This window comes from Odocoileus virginianus, chromosome 3 (assembly GCF_023699985.2).
Source record: "Odocoileus virginianus isolate 20LAN1187 ecotype Illinois chromosome 3, Ovbor_1.2, whole genome shotgun sequence".
NCBI lineage: Eukaryota > Metazoa > Chordata > Mammalia > Artiodactyla > Cervidae > Odocoileus > Odocoileus virginianus.
Window position 1 is genome coordinate 90,097,134 of NC_069676.1, and position 22,529 is coordinate 90,119,662.

Genomic DNA, 22,529 nt, shown 5'->3' on the forward strand with positions numbered 1-22,529 from the left:
TTCTGGCTGTGCTCAAGGCTCCCTCAAAACCAATTCCACTTTTGCCTGAGTTTTAGGCCAGCTGGGATTTTCATCTTCAATTAGTCCATCTGCTTCCATCTCCCAAAGATTTCTCATGATTTCTAATCCCTAAGAGTGTCCCATCATATCTCCCAGTGCTGATTTGAGTTTGTTTTACTCTCTCGTCTCTTCTGCTGTTTCTAGAAGTGAGTCAGGAAGACTGGTGAATGTGTTCATGTGTCATCTTCCCAAGGTAGCCCCTCCTCCCTTCTTCAGTTCAGATCTGTATTGCCAACAGTCCTCTGAACACACACACTCAGACATGCTACAGGAGCCTCAACATACAACATCTGAAATAAACACCTCACCCCCACCAAATGTGTTGTGTGTATACATGTGTGCATGTGTGTATACATGTGTGGATGTGTGTCTATGTTTGCATGTGTGTGTATATGTATGTGTGCATGTGTGTGTGTGTGTTCCTTGTATAACCAAGGAAGATGGAAGATTGTGTCTGGCTGCTCTCACTCTCTCAGCTCTCTCCTCTAATAAACATCCAAGCTTTTAGGTGTTCTACCTCCTAAATATCCAGATTTATCCCTTCATCATCATTTTATTGCTATAGCCGAACAGAATACAGTTTTATCCCTTCAGCCCATTCTCTAAGCTATTTTCAAAGTGAGATGTCTAAAAGATACCACCTTTCTAGAAACCCTCCTGGCTTCCAGGCGTCTACATGGTGGACATCAGCCGCTTAGCAGGGTACCTTGTTTAGCCACCAAACTCCTTGTTGGCCTTAATACGCACTCCTCCTCAATACTCCAACTTTGTTGTCAGCTATGCCACTTCTGTTCTTTCAGGCATCCATGCTTTTGTGCATATTGTTCCTTCTACTTAAAATGCTTTTCCTCACCTCAGCCCACCCTTGCTTCCTGCCTGCCTTCATTTCTCAACAGATATCTGTGTTGCACCTACTCCATGCAGGTCTTGTTCCAGACATGGACCAGGGCAGATAAGTCTTGGCTCTCAGTTTAAGAATGTATTGAATGTTACTTGGACTGTGTGCCAGGAGCACTTCCTGCAGTCCAAGAGACTCCTTTCTAGCTGGGGATGCACACCAGCCAGATGAGTTCTCCGCGGCTCAGCGTGGGTCCTCCTGAATTCTGCATCTCCCAGGCTGGCTGAGCCCAGCACATCCTGTGACTGCGACCCCAGGATGTTTGTGTCGTCGCCGCTGCCATGGAGCCGTAGGATCCCTGAGCTGCGTCCTTCCTTTTATCTGCCTAACAGTGTGGGGCACCTAAGAAAAACTCGGTAAGTGTTGACTAAACAGCTACTAACCGAAGCCAATTTGATCATGCCCTTCTGCTACTTAAAATCCTTTGCTGACTCACCACGATGAAAGATTTTAGGTCCAAGCTCCTTAGCTGGACACACAGTGTCCTTCAGGCTGGCCCTGCCTTCTCCTTCTGGTTCCTCCTTCCCCAGGTCCCAGTCATTTCCTTTTTGCTCCCGCCACACCATCCTGCGTCTCCTGCTCTCCAGATAATCTACTCTAGGATTTCTCAAGGCCTACTAGTAAATGCTCTATGCAATGAGTCTGCCTTTAATACCACCTTGTTTGTTGTTCATAACCAACTCAAAGATCACACACCCTCGTATGTTACATGTTCAGTCCTGTACCCACAGAGTCACTTGGATTCATTTATGACCTTATATTGTAACCACCTATTTCTGTGTGTCTATCTCTCCCCCTCCTTATTCCATATGCTTTGAGTTTTTCAAGGACAGGAATTGTATCTTATTAATCTTTAACTTGCCTCTAATTTCATATGGTATATATCTCAGCTCTTAGAATATAGCATTTGATCAGGTAATTTTTGATTTAATGAATAGATTTTTTTTAATTTTTTTTTTAATTTAATGAATAGATTTTTATAACTCTTCGTTGTACTATGTAGGATGATGATTAAAGGGTTAAACCTTAGTTTACTCAATGTTTTTGCAAAAGATACAATTCAAGGTCTTATTCTTAAACCAAATTAGAAGATTTATTTTTAAGTGTTGACCACCTGCTGTTCATTTCTCCTGCTTTTCTAATGTAAAAGATGAAATAATCTGTCCTTGCAGTGTTTTACTTTCCCATTTCTAGCAGAATAGTATGTCAGTCTTGTCACCCACTTATTGCCTCCTACATGCTGCATACATGAGACAATATTAGTTTCTTGAAGGCAAGTCTCTCTTACCCAATTTAAAATGCCTTTAGGTAGCTGCTGGAAAGGATCATTTAAGCCTGTCTCAAACCCATCTATCAGTGAACTGAATGTGGCACAGTGAAAAAAATCACAGGAGTCAGCATAAAGAGCCTTTAAAAAAAATGTAACCTATGTTTTCCCCAGGCCACATGAGCCTCAGGGTAAAATGAGGCAACATTAATAGTAATAAACAGTGTTTCTCTGCTCTGACCCCCTGCTTAATGTCATAGGATCTCAGACTCTTTGTAAAACCTTCTCTTCAATCCTCAGATAAGTTTGAGGGGCGCTAAGTGAAGTGGTGAAAATGTGTCAAAACAGTTAGCTGTTCCCAGCCTCCACGTGGCCCGCACCGTGTTTCTCCCGGCCTCTCTTCCCATTTCCAGGGTGCCTACTGCTGCAGGTGCCCGGCTCCTGCCGCCCAGGTGGTCTGACGGCTCCTGCTGGCACAGAGCAGCTCTGCCACCTTCCATGGCTCCCAGCACCACTGGAGACTTGTGATCTTTTTTTACATATAATTAATTTACTTATTTTAATTGGAGGCTAATTACTTTACAATATTGCGGTGGTTTTTGCCATACATTGACATGAATCAGCCATGGTGAACATATGTCCCCCATCCCAAACCCCCCTCCCACCTCCCTCCCCATCCCATCCCTGTGGGTCACCCCAGTGCAGCCGGCCCTGGGCACCCTGTCTCATGCATCGAACCTGGACTGGCGATCTGTTTCACATATGATAATATACATGTTTCAATGCTGTTCTCTCAGATCATCCCACCCTCGCCCTCTCCCACAGAGTCCAAAAGTCTGTTCTCTACATCTGTGTCTCTTTTGCTGCCTCACATATAGGGGCATCATTACCATCTTTCTAAATTCCATATATATGCGTTAGTATACTGTATTGGTGTTTATCTTTCTGACTTACTTCACTCTGTATATTAGGCTCCAGTTTCAATCACCTCATTAGAACTGACTCAAATGCATTCTTTTTAATAGTAATATTCCATTGTGTATATGTACCACATCTTTCTTATCCATTCGTCTGCCGATGGACATCTAGGTTGCTTCCGTGTCCTAGCTATTGTAAACAGTGCTGCGATGAACACTGGGGTACACGTGTCTCTTTCAATTCTGGTTTCCTCTGTGTTATGCCCAGCAGTGGGATGGCTGGGTCTTATGAGAGTTCTATTTCCAGTTTTTTAAGGAATCTCCACACTGTTCTCCATAGTGGCTGCACTGGTTTGCATTCCCACCAACTGTGTTAAAGGGTCCCTTTTCTCCGCAGACTTGCAATCTGTAGCAGCGCCTCTGGCCGCCTTTGGAGCCGTCCTCTTTCTTACCGATGCTGTGAGCTGACGCCTCGTCCGCTTGCACCCCGCACCGCTGCTGCTACAGTGCTGCCGCCCCTGTCACCACCGCCCGTCCCTCCTGCCACCATCCGCCATGACCCACCGCCTCCTGCCGCCGCCAGCATCACCTCCTCCTGATGCCCATAGTTAGACCATGTTGGCCCCCAAACGCAATTCCCAAACACACCAAATATTTTAAAGAACATAGGTATTTTCATTTCAGATGCTTCTCACCTTGTGGCCTGAGTACAATCCAAGCATGTTCAGACACGAGCTGAGTGTTATCTTTGGAGCATCCTGGAACTCTGCCTCTAGTCCAGGGACCACACCCAGCTTGTGGACCTGATTTGTTCCTTGCTTAGGATGGGCTCAGGCCCAGAGTTTCCACAGCCACTCAAACACACACACCTGTTGGATCAGTCTAGAAATTCATTGTAGACACTCTAGCTAGCTTTCTTTCTGCACACTTCAGGAACATGTGCACACATGGTTACATGTCCTTATTGAAATTGTCAGAGAGAATGCAAAACTCACATGTTTGTGAATTTACTCTATTTCCCCCTGGTACTGTGAAATTGCTGGTATTGTGGAATTCTTCTGAGAATCTAAAACCTGGTGTTATCTCATTTACCTTGAGGAATATCAGCTGGGATATCTCCAAATAATAGCTAGGCTTGTCAAGATAGGCAGTTGTTTCTCTGTAGGGTGGAGGAAGTCTGAAGCTAGACCAGTCCAGGCCTGGTGATGAAGCTCTGTGAGGTCACCAGGGCCTGAGCTATAGCCTTCTTTCTGGTCCTCCGCCCTCAACACGCGGTGTCCACTGCAAGAACCCAGGTTGCTGCTGGAGCATCGGGAGCTGCATCCCAGTCAGCAGGAAAGAGTAAGGACCTAGAAAGACATGCCCCTTCTCTTTAAGGACACTCTACACTCACAGAATTTACATGATAGGTTTCCACTTACCTCTGATGGGTCAGAGCTTGGCTGCAATGCCACATTTAGCTGCAAAAGAGGCTGGGAAATGAACCCTTTACTATGTGTGTCCAGGTTTCCAGCCACATCAGCAGTTCTGCTCCCAGGAAGGAGGCCAAGAATACGTAATCAAAGAGATCAGGGAGTCTCTGCAAAAAAGAGAAGATTTTTTTCCCTCCCCTTTTATAGATTTCAACCTGGCACATTGAATTGCTTGTGCCATCCACACCAGTATATGCGAGAGGATCACCTATTGATAATTTAATTCGTACTTCCGTCTCCCTGCTGTTGATACATTTCCCTTCCCTGTCATGGAAAAGTAGCTCAGCTTTTGTCCCCATGTCTAACAGGCTCTTGTGTTGTGGGATCAAGAGCCAACATTGACAGGTACTCAGCAGGTAAACCCAGCCTCAACTTTTGCTTTCATGACATGAACTCATGGAAACAATGATAGCAAAGTCCCTGTAATGAGAGAGGAGCTCCAAAGTTTGGGAAAAGCAGAAGTGGATTGGAGAGAGGTGTTGAAGTTTCCTTGAGGCAGAAGGGGCCAGGGTTTGGGCTGTCTAGCAGCTACTGGGACCAGAGCTGTGCATTGCCTTCAGAACACATCCTAAGAGCAGCGGCCATGTGTGTGGCTCAGGAAGCCCAGATGTGAATTGTAAAGTACCTCCCAATGCTGGAAATGTTTTCTCTGCTCAAGAACCCATTTTCCAGAGAGATGACCAGGGTGATCCAGACAGGAGGGTGAAAGTGAAAGTGAAGTCGCTCAGCCATGTCCGACTCTTTGCGATCCTATGGACTGCAGCCTACCAGGCTCCTCCATCCATGGGATTTTCCAGACAAGAGTACTGGAGTGGGTTGCCATTTCCTTCTCCAGGAAAATGTATATTATGGGAGTGGGTCTGGTGAAAGTGAAAGTGAGACAGTTGGGTGTCCCCTCTCTATTCTGGTCTTACAAGTGAACTGAGACTATCCTATAACCCTGGGGAAGTAGAGGCAGTGCCCAAAATGAGATCAAGGGTGAATTTTCCTCCACGAGCAGGTAGGAACTTAGGGAGAATGTTTTTTTTTCCAACAGAGTATTAATATTTTTTAAACCACATATTGTCAGTTAATATTTATTCCTGCTGTGAGGATAGGGCTAAAAATAGAACTCAGACCTCCTGAGTAATAACCTTGCAATCTGCTGTTGCAGCTTTGCTGTCTCTGAAGGCCAAGGTTAGAAGCGGGAACCATATTGATCACTGAAGAGTGATTCATCCTAACTCCTCAGCCTGCTGCCTTGGCTCCTCATTTTTTGTTTTCCCACATTGATTTAATCCTACACAGTCACTTTTTAGGCTATCAGCTCCTGGAAGGCAGGTACTTGGTCTAGACTATGTATGACATGGACCAAGGCGTGTTATGTTGCTCACACAGTCTGTTGTTCCATTGAGCCTTCCTCACATCATCATCGTGGTGAAATTCCTTAGGCACTCACCATGTTTCCCCTAATCTGGGGCTTGTTATAGAATTATACGTCAGAGCCAAGTCTCCAAGGGAAACCCAAGGTGTTATAACCAGTGATATCGATGACTTAATAGATGATGTTCTTTTTCTGAACTTCAAATGAAACCAGTGGGTTATGAGGATTCATCCCTCAGCTGAGTCACAAAGACAAGTTTCTGCCCTCTTGCAGTTAAAAATTCATGAAGCATTTTCAAAAGGCTGTTGAGAATCAGGCTCAGTTACATTCTTGCCCTTTCTAACTTAAATGTTGTCTCTAGGATTCACTGCCTTTGGAGGTCTTCACTTTTGCCTATAAGTTGAAATATGGTGTTTCTACTGAGTCAAGAATCTGGTTATCATTTAGTTAAGCTAAAGAAAAACATAAGCATTACAGGGAAATAAGCAATAAAACAAAATAGAAACATCAGTTCGTTTCACTGTGCTTTGCTACAAAGGTTGGCAAGCTTTGAAAATTGGCATGCTGGGGTTGTCTCCCCAAGGTGGATGAACCAACAGCTAAAACGAGGCTAGAGACATTTGTCAGTGACTGCTTTTCCCGCCCCATGATAGTTCTCTCAGTCAGAGGGAACTGTGGTTTCCAACCGGAAAGGAGAAAGTGAGAGGCAATTGATCCCCTGACAATGAAAGCTGATCTGTGTCTCATAATTGGCCCAAATGCCACAGATCTCTGGTGCCTACATTTGTACCGCATCACTGGGTTTCAGACAGCAAGTTTTGCAGCTGCAGTATTCCCTGAGATGCCTTTGCTTTTGCTACTATGGCATCAGACTATTTCCCCCTTTTGTGGCCAAGTTATTGGAAGGAAGGCAAGGACCTTGGAGAACTTGCTTTTTCAGGATGGTTAATGTCATATAACTTCCTGCTATCTTGCTGTTAATAATTCATAAAGCAATGTTTTTCTTTTTAAGTATAGTTAATTTAAAATTTATGTTTTAAAATTTGTGTCAATGAAGTAATTCAGTTATATATATATATAAGTACACACACACACACATATATATATTCCTTTTCAAATTCTTTTCCATTATAGGTTATTATAAGATGTTGATTGTTGTTTTATGTGTTATACAGTAGGTCCTTGTCCTTTACCTATTTATACAAATATTGGTGTGTTTATGTCAAGCCCATATTCCTAATTTATCTCTCCTCACTCCCCTCAAGAAATGCACGAAGCATTTTCAGAAGCCTCTTGATATATAACATGGGGCCCCAAGTTGCACAGTTCCTTGGCTGCCATCTGTTTTGCCAAAAGTTTTACTTTTGTTTTAGGTGCAAAGGACTCATTAACAAAAGAAACTACATGTCACACACAATAAACAATTTCAATATTTAATATAGGATAATTTAACTTAATTTCAACGTACAGTCATTGAAAGAAGAGCAACAGAAATAATAGAGAAAAGTAACAGCACATACATCACCAAATTGGGCTGACCAACCTCCAAACTTAAACAGCTCTGGGAAGTCCCTCATTAACCGCAATCTGGAGTCCCAGTTGGGAAAGGGTCCCAGGCGGTGCATCCACCCCGTGAGCAAGACTTCGGATTGCAGTTTTGGGGGCTCCTGCATGTAACCCCAGGCCACAAACTGGTGGTATCATCAGTTTGTGAGCAAAAAGACGGCTGACTTTCCTTTAACTTTTCAATGCTGTTTTTTTCACCTTACAGGTCATAAGATTTTCTGAAGCCAGGGGTGTAGCCAGGCCTACAGGAGCTCAAGAAAATAGAAGACCTGCTCCCTCTTTTACCTAAACTGCCACTTGACCTGCTGGTAATGACTGGTGTGTTTGCAGGCAGGCACGCAGTTCAGGCAGGGTCAGAAGTTAGTCAGAGGCCCGCTGTCCTACTTCTGAAGCATGAACAAGGTTAGTTCCATGTTAATTTCCCTAACTCAGTGTCTGACCCGTGAGAATTCTTGTGGAGGTTCTAACCTTGTCTCTGTCTCTATGCTCAGTGGTGGAGTTGTGATCTCAGTGTCTGACCTGTGAGGATTCTTGTGGAGGTTCTAACCTTGTCTCTGTCTCTATGCTCAGTGGTGGAGTTGTGATCTCAGTGTCTGACCCGTGAGGATTCTTGTGGAGGTTCTAACCTTGTCTCTGTCTCTATGCTCAGTGGTGGAGTTGTTATCTCAGTGTCTGACCCGTGAGGATTCTTGTGGAGGTTCTAACCTTGTCTCTGTCTCTATGCTCAGTGGTGAAGCTGTGATCTCAGTGTCTGACCCGTGAGGATTCTTGTGGAGGTTCTAACCTTGTCTCTGTCTCTATGCTCAGTGGTGAGGTTGTGATCTCAGTGTCTGACCTGTGAGGATTCTTGTGGAGGTTCTAACCTTGTCTCTGTCTCTATGCTCAGTGGTGGAGTTGTGATCTCAGTGTCTGACCCGTGAGGATTCTTGTGGAGGTTCTAACCTTGTCTCTGTCTCTATGGTCAGTGGTGAGGTTGTGATCTCAGTGTCTGACCCATGAGGATTCTTGTGGAGGTTCTAACCTTGTCTCTGTCTCTATGCTCAGTGGTGAGGTTGTGATCTCAGTGTCTGACCCGTGAGGATTCTTGTGGAGGTTCTAACCTTGTCTCTGTCTCTATGCTCAGTGGTGGAGTTGTTATCTCAGTGTCTGACCCGTGAGGATTCTTGTGGAGGTTCTAACCTTGTCTCTGTCTCTATTCTCAGTGGTGAGGTTTTGATCTCAGTGTCTGACCCGTGAGGATTCTTGTGGAGGTTCTAACCTTGTCTCTGTCTCTATGCTCAGTGGTGAAGTTTAGTAAACTCCTTGAATCCATTTTTGTGTCTGACTTGACTCTTCCCTCTACAGCAGGTTGGTGAAGACAAAGGTCAAGGCCCTCCAGAAAACCTAGAATTGTCATCTGCAATAATAATAATAAAAGAAATAGAGCTAATAGTGATGATGCCACTTCCCTCAGAAACTTCTCTTGGAAAAGCAAGAATGTTTCTTTCTCAGGATTCCCCAGCAAACATCTCAAGTCACACTGGACCAAAGTAGATCACACACCCACCCTAGGACCAAGAACCATGGCTAGGAGGTGGGGATTGTGTCACTTAAGGCCTGAGCCAGGAATATTAAGCTAAGACCCAAAAGCAAAGATCTTATAGGGTTGGTCATGCAAACCCAGACAAGAATGGGATAATTTCCAGGAGAGGGAGAATGAGTGATGGAAAGATAGCAGCAATGCTCACAGCAACAAACAATATGTATTTAGCACTTGATTTATATTTTCACAGTTCTGAGAACTTTTTCACTTAATACTCACACACACACACACAAAAGAAACACAGAGAGAGGTTCTGATTTTATGCACATGTTCAGATTAAAAAAAATTGAAACTCAGGGAACTTGAGTTTACTTGATAATGTTACCCTGCCAAAAAGAGGTTTAAACAAAGAAAATGAAGTCGCTCAGTCATGTCTGACTCTGAGAACCTATGAACTATATGTAGCCTACCAGGCTCCTCAGTCCTTGGAATTTTCCAGGCAGGAGTACTAGAGTGGGTTGTCATTTCCTTCTCCAGGGGATCTTCCTGACCCAGGGATCAAACCCAGGTCTCTCACATTGCAGGCAGATGCTTTACCATCTGAGCCACGAAGGAAGCCCTAAAAGTGGTTTAGTAAGTAAGTAAAGTCACTCAGTTGTGTCTGACTCTTTGTGACCCCATGGACTGTAGCCTACCAGGCTTCTCCCGTGGGATTTTCCAGGCAAGAGTACTGGAGTGGGTTACCATTTCCTTCTCCAGAAGATCTTCCCCACCCAGGGATTAAACCTGGGTCTCCTGCATTGTAGGCAGACACTTCTCCATCTGAGCCACCAGGGAAGTCCCAAAGTGGTTTAACTGGTATTCAAATCTGAGTGGTCTGACTTTAAAAGCTGGATTTATTTGGTCTCCTCCTAAAGAAGTATCTCTGAGCTTAGCCAGAGCACAGTGAGGAAGCCAAGTGTCCTGGGCTCAGGAGACAATGATGTAGACACAGATCCAGTTAATTAGCACAACTTCCTCCACATCATGGTTCTGTCAATAGCCACCTCTCCAAGCAATCATCCACCCCTCCACCAGCCCCTCCTGGTTTCCTTTATAGCTTCCTTGAAACCAGAGGAAGGCCTTACAAGGTGAATGATTTTCTCTGAAGCTCATTCCCATAGGATAGGAGCTGCCTGCCGGAGACTAGGGCACATGTTTCAAGGGTCTTACAGGATAAGAGGGGCAGAAAGAGAATCTCCCTAGCAGTTGGTTTTCTTCGGATGTGATAAGACAAGCTCTTATCACTACACAAAACAGCTCTTATTGCTATATCAAATATGTACCTTAAAAACTGAATTAAAGAATAGTTTCCAAGAATTTGTTTCCCATTAAAATCAAGAATTACAGCATAAAAGGTATTCTTTTCCTTTGATAGCTAGTAGCATTCATAAGCTTAGTCCAAGTGATTCTTTCTAGTGCCAAGAGATAATAAAAGGATCTTGTGGTGATGACTGGTCTAGCCAAAATACATATTCAGAGCCGTTAATAATATCTTACTCTGTCAGTTCCCAGGGCTTAGTTCTCTGTGTAACCAGCTGTGTGTTTCTGTGTCTTCCCTGAAGAAGTAGGTGTCAGGAATCAAGCCAAGGATCTGTAGCAGGACAATTGACATATATCTGATGAATATGGCTCTTTGTGACAGCGAGATCCTCTAGATCTATCTGATCTATTTCATGACATTTTATTTGGCAGAATTAAAGGAGTGAAATATAGAGAGCTGTCTGGCTTTAGCAGAAAAGTCTTGCTGCTTTTTTATTCCTGTGTTCTCAGGTGGTGTCATGATTCATAATCCATTTTGAACTCAAGATTCATGGCCCTAATCAAGCAAGCCATATCAATTTCATAAAGTTGGGTCAAGTAAGGACAAAAGGAAAAAACTGAGAGAAAATTCACTTGGAGTTCTCACCCTGTAGATGGCAAAGAGATGGCATATATCAAAAAAGATGGCATATATCACTTCAAGAAGTGATACATGCCTTAAAAGGCACTCACATTGTTCTCTGGACTAAACTGTATTCACAAGTATTATAGTATTCTGTCTTTTTAATTAATTTTTGCTGAAATATAGTTGCTTTGCAATGTTGAATTAATTACTTCCCTATAGCAAAGCGACTCAGTCATATGTAAACCTATATCCCCTCTTTTCCAGATTCCCTTCCATTTAAATCACCACAGGGCATTAAGTAGAATTCCCTGTGCCATACGGTAAGTTCTCTTTAGTTATTTTATACATGATAGTGTATATATGTCAATCCCAATCTCCCGATTCGCCTCATTCTCCCTTCCTCCCCACCCTCATATCATATAAGTGATATTCTGCTCCTGCTGCTGCTAAGTCGCTTCAGTTGTGTCTGACTCTGTGCGACCCCATAGACGGCAGCCCACCAGGCTCCTCCGTTGTTTTTCTCTTTCTGATTTACCTACTTCACTCTGTATGATGGTCTCTAGGTCTGCCCATGTCTCTGCAAATGATATTTTTTTTTTTTTACTTTTTATGGCTAATATCCCACTGTATATATATATACCACATCTCTATCCACTCCTCTGGTGCTGGACATTTTGGTTGCTTCCATATCCTTTCTATTGGAAACAGTGCTGCAATGAATACTGGGGTGCAAGTATCTTTTTGAATTATGATTTTCTCTGGGTATATGCCCAGGAGTGGGATTGCTGGGTCAAACGGTGGTTTCTAGGTTTCTAAGGAACCCCATACTCTTCTCCATCATGGCTCTATCAATACAGTATTCTGCTTTAATTGAATTATATCTTCAGGTTGCAAGTAAAAATTTTAAAAATTAAGTGATGGGATAAGTTGTTAGAATATTTTTGAGGCCCTTTAAGGCAGCTTTCAGATGATCATAAATAAGAAAACATTTGAGATCTCAGCATTCATTTTAAGCTGTATCTAACGATTTTACAGTATTTGTTAAATTCTTTCTACATGTCAAGCACTATGTTAGAGCTAGGACAGCAGTGACAAATAGGACAGCACAGTCCCTACCTGTAGTGGACCTTACCATTTATAAGAAAGGGAGAAGATAAGCATAATATTAATAAATAATTTCAAGTTTAAAAAGTTCTATGAAGATTGATAGCAGGCTGCCAAGAGACAAAAGACCAGAGTGGGAAGGAGGGAGAAACTTTGTATAGATAGGGAAGTTTTGCCTCAGGATGAGAAGAAAGTAGCCTTCCTGGAAGCGGAAACAAGAGTGGAAATCTCTGCAGAGGGAAAGGGGGCCCTTCACTGAGACGGGGGCAAGCTGGAGAGGGGAATGTGGGAAACTAGCCTCGGAAGGATCTGAAATGCGCGCGATCTCAAATAGGCAGTTGGATAAAGAGCCTGGAGCCCAGAAGTCATGTCAGGGAGGGAGGTGCAGACGAGGAACAACCAGCATATAGATAAACATTTAAAAATGATCCAGTGGATAAGATTGTCTTGGAAGAGAGTATGGAGAAAAGAGAAACTCCTACAAGAAGCCATCAATACGGAAGAGGGAACCAGTAAAAGAGTGAGCCCAGTGGACCTGGGAGAGCGGAGCTCATAGGAGTCAAAAGAAGAGAGTTAGTGGTTAAGGATGCTGGGGTGATGAGCACATCTCCCACTCCCCTTTCTATCCCAAGACCTAGGAAATGATCTGAGTACCACGGTTTTAGAAAAGACATAAACGTGACTGCAGTAAAGACATGGGGAAGAACCGTCAGTGGCTTCATGTCAGTGATTTCCGGAGGATGGAAAGGAGATGGAAGACTGACTGAGTGTGACCCAGGAAGACACAGCGCAGAGAACACGTGCAAGAGATGGGGTTACAGGAAGACCCGACCTGCCCTGCGGAATCCTAGAGGAGTGTACCACAGAGAACAGAAGTGAGGCTAAGGGTTGAACACAGAGGAATGCATTGAAAGGAAGAATATACATAACTGTTGCTCTTTGACCACATTCACCCCTGCATTCTGAATCTCTAGCTAGAAAAAACAAACAAACAAAACCTCCTCTCTGTAAGTTGAAGGCCTATACTCTACAGTTCCTAGAAGTTACCTCCTTTAAATAAAGTCTACCTTCCTACTAAGCATGTTAGTTCACTTCAGTCGCTCAGTCGTGTCTGACTCTTTGCGACCCCATGAACCACAGCACGCCAAGCCTCCCTGTCCCTCACCAGCTCCCAGAGTTTCCTCAAACTCATGTCCATCGAGTCGGTGATGCCATCCAACCATCTCATCCTCTGCCGTCCCCTTCTCCTCCTGCCCTCAATCTTTCCCAGCATCAGGATCTTTTCCAATGAGTCAGCTCTTTGCATCAGGTGGACAAAGTATTAGAGCTTCAGCTTCAGCATCAGTCCTTCCAATGAACACCCAGGACTGATCTCCTTTAGGATGGACTGGTTGGATCTCCTTGCAGTCCAAGGGACTCTCAAGAGCCTTCTCCAACATCACAGTTCAAAAGCATCAATTCTTCGGCACTCAGCTTTCTCTATAGTCCAACTCTCACAACCATACATGACTACTGGAAAGCCATAGCTTTGACTAGACATACTTTTGTTGGCAAAGTAATGTCTCTGCTTTTTAATCTGCTATCTAGGTTGGTCATAGCTTTTCTTCCAAGGAGCAAGCGTCTTTTAATTTAATGGCTGCAGTAAACATTTGCAGTGATTTTGGAGCCTGGCCTGGAGAATGGAGCCTGATGCATGGAGAATTAACATGCTTTAATAAAGTGTGTTAACCTTGATCTAAATCTGTGAGATAACAGGGTCTTCCATGTACCCAGAGCACCCAGTTAACTTTTTATTGCCTCACTCTTAAATATGAATAGACAATTAAAGATCACTAGATTTTAAGAAAGTGTCCAACACAAAGAAATCATGATAAATAATAGGTAAATATGACACTGGAGGAAGTGAAATATTAATATATGGAACAGAAAAATCTTCGAAAAGATTGCAGCAAAAGAAGGAATAATCAAAACAAAAGAAAGATGTTTTGAATAATTAAATATGACTGCCAAAGTACAACATTCAATAGAAGCATTACAAATCAAAATGGAAATATCAGAAAGTAGAAGAAAAAGTCAGAGACAGAAAATATTATTTACAAATAAGCAACATAGAAATAAAACCAAAGAATATGAAAGAAAGAAATAATAAAGAAAGAAAAACTAAAGACTCAGAAAACTTCGCCTCCTATATGACTTTTTCCTGTGGTAATAAATCAAGGAGTAAATAACAATAAAAAGATGACATGGGATACAAAAACTGACTAATGGAAGTACTGGAAAGAGAAAACAAGTAATAAACTATCAAAGAAATAATGCAGGGATATTTCAGAGAGACAGATTTAAAGGTCTATGGGTTTTACAGGATCTGAAGTCCTACATGGATGAAAGAAATAAAAGACCCACACCTAGGCACATCTCGTTGAAATGTAGAAACACCAAGGATATAAACATGATCTGAAATGCTTTCTCAATGGGATATGGAGGAAACAACTTATAAAGAAATAAGAATCACCCTCTCATCAGACTTTGCAATTAGCAAGACCAAGGGCTAGAAGACAGTAGAACAATGAAAAGTTTCAAAGGAAGATGATTTTCAAGCTGTAATTCCATACCCAGCTAAACCATCATGTGTGAAGATAGAATAAAGATACTTCATGTATAGAAGGACTCAGAAAACTTTGCCTCCCTTATGCGTTTTTCCTGTGGTAATAAATCAAGGGGTAAATAACAACAAAAAGATGATGTGGGATCCAAATAACAGAATCACTAACTCACGCCTGTGAAGGGAAGTCTGGGGATTTTGCTCAAAGAGAAGGAAGTTAGAGGGTCCTGAGAGGTCTCCAGACCCAGACTGGATTTCAAACTGGGCTCCACGGATTCCTAGGAAACACAGAGACATCTTCAGGGACTCTGTGAGATGGAGATCCGAGATCGACACTTTTCATAATACTGCTAAGATACGCCTTTTGCATGGCTTTGAAATTTGCATAAGCCAAGATGGCTAAAATTGCTTACTAGCATAAATGAATTGGTGCTACCAAGCAGTACTAATAGGCACTGAATTCTCCTCTGCCATGCACTCTGGTGAAAACAACCAAAAATAAAAACAAACAAACAAAAAACAAAACCCCACCACCCTTTATTTTAAAATGTCATAGACAAAGCAGCAAAAATTGTTAGTTTTATTCATCTTGACTCTTGAGCATGTCTTTTTAAATATTCTTCACATCAAAACAAACATGCAGAACCCTCCATCAACGGCAGCATGAAGGTGTTCTTGGGGACAAGCACTTGTGCAGCTGTTTGTGAGCTAAATTAGATGCTTTTGCCATGAAGCACTATTTTTACTTGAGTGAACAATTGATAGACAAACTCTGATTATTCAAACTTGGAATTTTGGCAGACATTTCCTAAAATGAATGAAATGAGCCCATCGCTTCAAAGAAAAGAACTGACAGTATTTATTGCCACTGATAAAATGCAAACTGTCAAGCAGAAATGACAATCTTGGAAAACTTGTATCTGCTCCTATAAACCTGACAGATTCTCGATACTTAAAGACCTTCCTGATGAGATCAGTGGTGATATTAACAAATGTTTTTTTTTTGATATTGTAAAATATTGATATTGTCAACATTTGGAAGATATGCATAACTCATTGAATCAACATTGTCTAAATAACCAGTGCATGGTATTATATCACACACAAGCAAAAGAGCTCCCGAAAGTATGAGATCAATACATTTTAATGTAACAGAGTATTAAAACTGCATTGGTAGGGTGTCAAAACAATGTAAGCACTTTATTGACTTGTAGTTTTTAGAATAAAAATAAAAGCCGAGTTCCTGTTGTAGAACCAATGGTAAATACCATCAACCTTGCTTTATCCACAGAATGAGTACAGAAGACAGAAAGTAGGAGGTGGAAGTGGAAAGAAGAGATAAAGAATAGGGCAGGAGCACTAATTCCCTCACATTACAAAAGGTCAGAAAATATTACCTGTAGTTGATGGAATAAGAATTTGAAGCTGTTGGTATTTTAGAAAGCTTGTAAGGAAACAGCAATTAACATAGCAAGTATGATTCTATTGCAAAAAAGTGGGGAAAGGAGAAAGGGAATCATGTAAGGGAACTAAATCCTCATTCATCATCACAGAAGCAAAGGGATAAAGTAAAAAATCAGGAGGTTTTAAAATATTTAGAAACAAGGAGCTCATTTCCCAGAAGAAACTGCATTTTAAAAATTAGAATTCACTGCTTCTGGAGAATTGGATAAAGCATGGGATATCGTTGCATGAGTTGCCAGAAAAAATACAAAATACTCAGTTAAGTATGAATTTCAGATAAACAACAAATACTTTTTTTTAGCATAATATACCTCCTATATTAAATGGGATATACTTATATTTTAAAAAAGCATTGTTTATCTGAAATTCAAGTTTAACTGGGTATCCTGTATTTTTATTTTTTAAATAAAATACTGCATGGACTTTTCTTTTTTTTTAATGATGGGCCCTTTTGCACATTTAAATTATATAGCCACAAATAACTAATGAGATCCTGCTGTGTAGCAGAGGAATCCACTCAGTGCCTTGTGGTGAACTAAATAGGAAGGCAATCCAAAAATGAGGGGATGTATGTACATATATAGCTTATTCACTTTGCCATACAGTACCAACTCACACAACATTGTAAGGCAGCTATACTCCAATAGAAACTTTTAAAAAGAATATGTATAGCATGACTCTAAGTATAAATAAATCACAACAGAGAAAACCAAATGTATTTATAAAACCACATGTTAATCAACATGTGTCAAATATTTAAGATTTTTTTTTTTTAAAGAGGAGGATGCTGGGCCAGTACTATCTAGCGCCAGTGAAGTTTCCATAGATGAGGTTGGCAGATTTGTCTATTGCATTTTGCCACATGGAGCTCAATGGTGTCTTTGACAAGAACAGTTTTAGTGGAGCAATGGGTCTGCAGCCTGGATTTCAGTAGATTCACAAGTGAGCAAAAAGTGAGGAAGGAGAGGTAATTACAGAATCAGAGAAGAGGAAGGTAAGGCATAGATACGAGATTTGAAGAAGGCATAGGTATGAGATTTGAAGAAAATCTGTTGGTTATAGGATTGCTGATACATTTATCTTTCTGTATAGCCATCACATACCTTAGAGTAATCCATTTCTGAGATGTCATCTCAAATCTGTGCCACATTATAAAGGAAATTCTAACAATGATTTGGGATCATGCCACAGGAAGTGACCCCTCCTGACCCCAAATAGCTTAGTAAGCAAGGGTCCGACTTTTAGGGGGAGAAATGTTTGTAACAATGTGAACGTTCTTTATAGAAAGAAGAAGTGAGTAAAAATTAAATATAGTGATTTGCCACATATTTGTCACAGGTGAGCCTGGGATGGGAGTTTACGATCCCATTCTCACTGACAAAAGTTACCAAACCAGACTGTCTTCTTCCAAGAGAACCTGGAAGTCTAGCTCTCACATTTAAATCTACCATGCTTGAATTTGTAAAGTCTTAGGGAAATACAAATTTGACTGAGACATAGAGCCTGCTTCCAAGGAAGGAAAACTTCACTATAGTAGCCAGTCAGATTTCCCCTGACTATTGACCAGCTTATAGGCTTCAGGCCAGATTGAAGCCTACCCTTGCTGACCTCTGTCCCCTGCACCCCTAACTCAACTCAGTCACTATGCTTCACTTCCCCCAAAGCTTATCTCAGAATTGAATTCGAACTGGCTTCTTCACCAAAAAAATATAAAAGCAACTTACCTCTTCTCAGCAGATTTTGTAAAAATGTCTGAACACATTTTTCTCTCGTTGGATCAACATGCAAACCATCTTGTGTCCATTTAGGCTTTCCAAGCACCTCTCTTCCCCTTGAGTTGTGCTATGATTTAAAAAAGCCCTCTACTTTGGTCTACTGTGGTCACATTAGTGTATGATTAGCCACTGAAATGAGAACTTATTAAAACACTTCAGTTACTGTTTCTGTGAGCAACACAGGAAGAGTTTTTAAAAAAATCCTTATCTAGTCAACTCTCATGGCAAATGACTCATCATTTCCTCTCCAAAGAGGTTAAGCTCATCTCATTTCTCCATAAACTCTCATTTCTCTTTTCTTCACCTATAAACTCTGGCATCTTGAAAGCAGCCGAGAAATGAAAGAGCAGCCGTAAAAGGTGGACAGCTTTCTTTTCCTTTGCTTTGGAGGTGCTGCTTCCAGGAGTAATGTGATTGTCACTCAGCCCCTCAGGCCATGCTGCTTTTTCCCTGGGGCCAGTCTTAGCATGCATCCCCAAATAAAACTAGAGATGTCTAATAATATATAGGAGAGACCCTTGAGAGTCCCTTGGACTGCAAGGAGATCCCACCAGTCCATCCTAAAGGAGATCAGTCCTGGGTGTTCATCGGAAGGACTGATGCTGAAGCTGAAACTCCAATACTTTGGCCACCTGATGCAAAGAGCTGACTCATTTGAAAAGACCCTGATGCTGGGAAAGATTGAAGGCAGGAGGAAAAGGGGATAACAGAGGATGAGATGGTTGGATGGCATCACCGACTCCATGGACATGAATTTGGGTGAACTCCAGGAGTTGGTGATAGACAGGAAGGCCTGGCATGCTGTGGCAAAGAATCTGACATGACTGAGTGACCGAACTGAACTGAATATATATGTTTGCTAGTTTGTTTTTGAGGGGGATGAAGGGATTGTTTGCACATCATACACCAAAAGCATCCTTTATGTCCATAGATCATCCCAGCTCTTCCCCTAAAATATCTTCCTGTAGTAGCTTCCACTCTTCCAGCCCTGTCTCCCATTGATCTCTCACTTCTCAGTCTCTTCTCTCCCTCAGCCCCCTGAAAACCCTGTTCAGTTCATGTGATATACACACAAGGCAAGCACAACAGCTTTCAAAAGAAAAATGCTTCATTAGACAAACCACGTGGTACACCAAGTCACGTGGTATTCTTTAGGCCCTCCAATGAATAGCTTCCTTTCAACCACAGAGGTTATCGAGAGCCATTATCAGGTTCTAGGGCTAAATTTATAACCACTAGTTAATTTGAAGTTATTTAGGAAAGTAGGTCAGTTAATGGTGATTGATATAGGTATAAAATTATATAAGGATATGTGGATGTGAACCTTACATCATGTTTATTTGTAGAAGGGAAATTCCTCTTCTGTATTCATTTGTTAGGATAGAAAATGGTTGAAAGATCCTTTGGAAACCAGTGAGGTTTGGAAAACATTTAAAAGCATATAAATGAATAATAAACACTGAACCAGCAAAGCTGTGACCAATGACCTTCAAAATCTTGGAAAATATTATTAAACTTTGTAACATCTCTTGAATTTCTGAATTGTCAGTAAAATCAGTAGGCAAACCAGGAAATGTTCAAATAGCTAGAAATAGGTCCAAGACTAACCTCAGTCTTAAAAGTTTTGTAATGTGAGTCTTTTGAAATCAAAAGGAACAAAAAGTGTAATATTGAATTACTATGTCATCAGTCACTTGTAAGATCTCTCAGACCTCCCTCAGATGTACAGTCTTCTGGCCAGAAATGGAGTGACCTTTGGCATATCATCTCTGTTTCACACCATTGGATGGAAATATGTTACTGCACTCTGGCTGTGTAAGACTTTAAAAAATCCTCAGGAAGTGAAGATTAAAAAAAAAATCAATGTCAAGTGACTCACAGAGGCATTATTTTTAACGGTTCTGCTGCTATCATATCACCCTAAGAGGAAGCTCTTCATATTCTGTCAATATGGTAACACCACACCATTCTGAATTTTATGTGAAAAATACCACAGAACTTTCATTATAATAATCCTTGATTGGTCCCATCAACAACTAACATTTGAAGTTAAAGTAAAGGCAGACTCTGTTCTCCCTTATTTGTATTTTCTCATAAAATATGTATGAAGACAAACACAGCAAATGTCAGAATATCACCCTTTTAAAAATTCATCAGCATTGACTCATACTGTTCAAAAGTGAATAATATATTGAATGGCTGAGAAAACCAGCAAAACTTGATAGTCAAAGTCTTGAGACAATACACTTAGTTCTGTTCGAATGGACCATGCAATCCTTACACCTTGCCAACTTTTTGAAAGTGAAAAAGTGGAATAATGAGAATTTATATTCTGTAATTAGGTTCTTAAATATTTAAAATTTAATATAGTGGGGATTAATTGATACTTTTATCATCACAGTGTAATGCTCTTTGTCCTGAGTAATATTCTTTGCTCTGAAATCTACCTTGATATTAACATAGTCATTTCACTTTTCTTTCATTTAGTGTTAATGTGTTCCATTCATTTACTTTTAACTTGTTCATGTCTTTATATTAAAAGTTTGGTCTTCCTTTTTTAAGCTATCTAACAATCTCCACCTTTAATTGGTGTTTTTATACCATTTACGTTTAATGTGAATATTGATATCATTGGGTTTAAATCTATCACCTTGATTTTTTAATTTGACCCATCTATTTTTGTTCATTTTTTCCTTTTCCTTTTCTCTACCTTGTCATAGTTTAATTGAATATGTTTATTATTTAATTTTATCTTTTTCTTTGGCTTATTAGACATAACTTTGTTATTTTAATGGTTGTTTTAGGATATAGTGTATATCTTTATCTTATTACAGTGTACCTTTAATATTTATAGAGTTAAAATCTTTTAACAATTTAGTCCTATTTCTCCCTTCTTTGCCTTTATCCTCTTGCTGGTGTAAAATTTATACAGATATTATAAACTCTGCAGCATATCATTTTTGTCTTTGTTTAAAAGAGTTTCCTATTTTTAAATGAAATTTAAGTAATAAGAAAAAACTCCACCCACAGAAGTTACCATTTCTGGTGCTTTTTATTCCTTTGTACAAGTCTGGGTTTCCATCTGGTATCCTCTGCTTAGAGGATCTTCTCTAACATTTCTTGTGCTGCATATCTGCGGCTAATGGATTTTTTCAGGTTTTGTAAGTCTAAAAAAACATTTATTCCATCTTTATATTTTTCTCTCAATATTTTTTTATCAGTAGACTTTTAAAACCATTTAAGATTTATAGAAAAAAACCAAGTAGTACAGAAAGTTCTCATATATCTCTCTATACACAGTTTCCCCTATTATTTATATCTTACATTACTGTGGCACATTTGTTACATGAATAAAACAATATTGGTATGCCATTATTAACTAAAATCCATGGTTTATTCATAGTTCCTTAGTTTTTACCTAATGTCCTTATTCTATTTTCGGATCCCATCCAAGATACCATATACTTATAGTTCTCAGGTTTTCTCAGACTCAGTTTCTTAGACTGTCCTTGTTTTTGATGACCTTGACAATTTTTAAGAAGAATAGTAGGATGCTCCTGCATGTGAAATTGTCTGATATTTTCCCTCATTATTAGACTGGGGTTAGGATCTTAGGGATTCTAATCCCTAAGAAAGGCAATCCCAAAGAATGCTTAAGCTACCACACAAATGCACTCATCTCACACGCTAGTAAAGTAATGCTCAAAATTCTCCAAGCCAGGCTTCAGCAACTGTGAACTTGCAGATGTTCAAGCTGGTTTTAGAAAAGGCAGAGGAACCAGAGATCAAATGGCCAACATCCGCTGGATCACCAAAAAAGCAAGAGAGTTCCAGAAAAAACATCTATTTCTGCTTTATTGACTGTGCCAAAGCCTTTGACTGTGTGTATCACAATAAACTGTGGGAAATTCTGAAAAAAGATGGGAATACCAGACCACCTGACCTGCCTCATGAAAAACCTGTATGCAGGTCAGGCAACAGTTAGAACTGGACATAGAACAACAGACTGGTTCCAAATAGGAAAAGGAGTACGGCAAGGCTATATATTGTCACCCTGCTTCTTTAACTTACATGCAGAGTACATCATGAGAAATGCTGGGCTGGAAGAAGCACAAGCTGGAATCAAGATTGCCAGGAGAAATAGCAATAACCTCAGATATGCAGATGACACTACCCTTATGGCAGAAAGTGAAGAGGAACTAAAAAGCCTCTTGATGAAAGTGAAAGAGGAGAGTGAAAAAGTTGTCTTAAAGCTTAACATTCAGAAAACTAAGGTCATGACATCTGGTTCCACCACCTCATGGGAAATAGATGGGGAGACAGTGGAAACAGTAACTGACTTTATTTTTCTGGGCTCCAAAATCACTGCAGATGGTGATTGCAGCCATGAAATTAAGACACTTACTCCTTGGAGGAAAGTTATGACCAGAAAAAACAGAGACATTACTTTGCCAACAAAGGTCCATCTGGTCAAGACTCTGGTTTTTCCAGTGGTCATGTATGGATGTGAGAGTTGGACTGTGAAGAAAGCTGAGTGCCAAAAAATTGATGCTTTTGAACTGTGGTATTGGAGAAGACTCTTGAGAGTCTCT

General features: G+C 40.8%; 1 long non-coding RNA gene across 1 annotated transcript in view; it reads right to left on the reverse strand.

Moving 5' to 3' along the window:
- The window catches only part of LOC139032486 (uncharacterized), a 34,089-nt gene extending 15,994 nt beyond the window's left edge, over positions 1-18,095 (reverse strand). The window contains exons 1-2 of the long non-coding RNA XR_011485042.1: positions 17,887-18,095; positions 4,564-4,721 (exon numbers count right to left, since the gene is read on the reverse strand). This is a non-coding gene — a long non-coding RNA (uncharacterized lncRNA). The remainder of the gene's footprint in view (positions 1-4,563; positions 4,722-17,886) is intronic.
- Between the last annotated feature and the right edge of the window lie 4,434 nt (positions 18,096-22,529).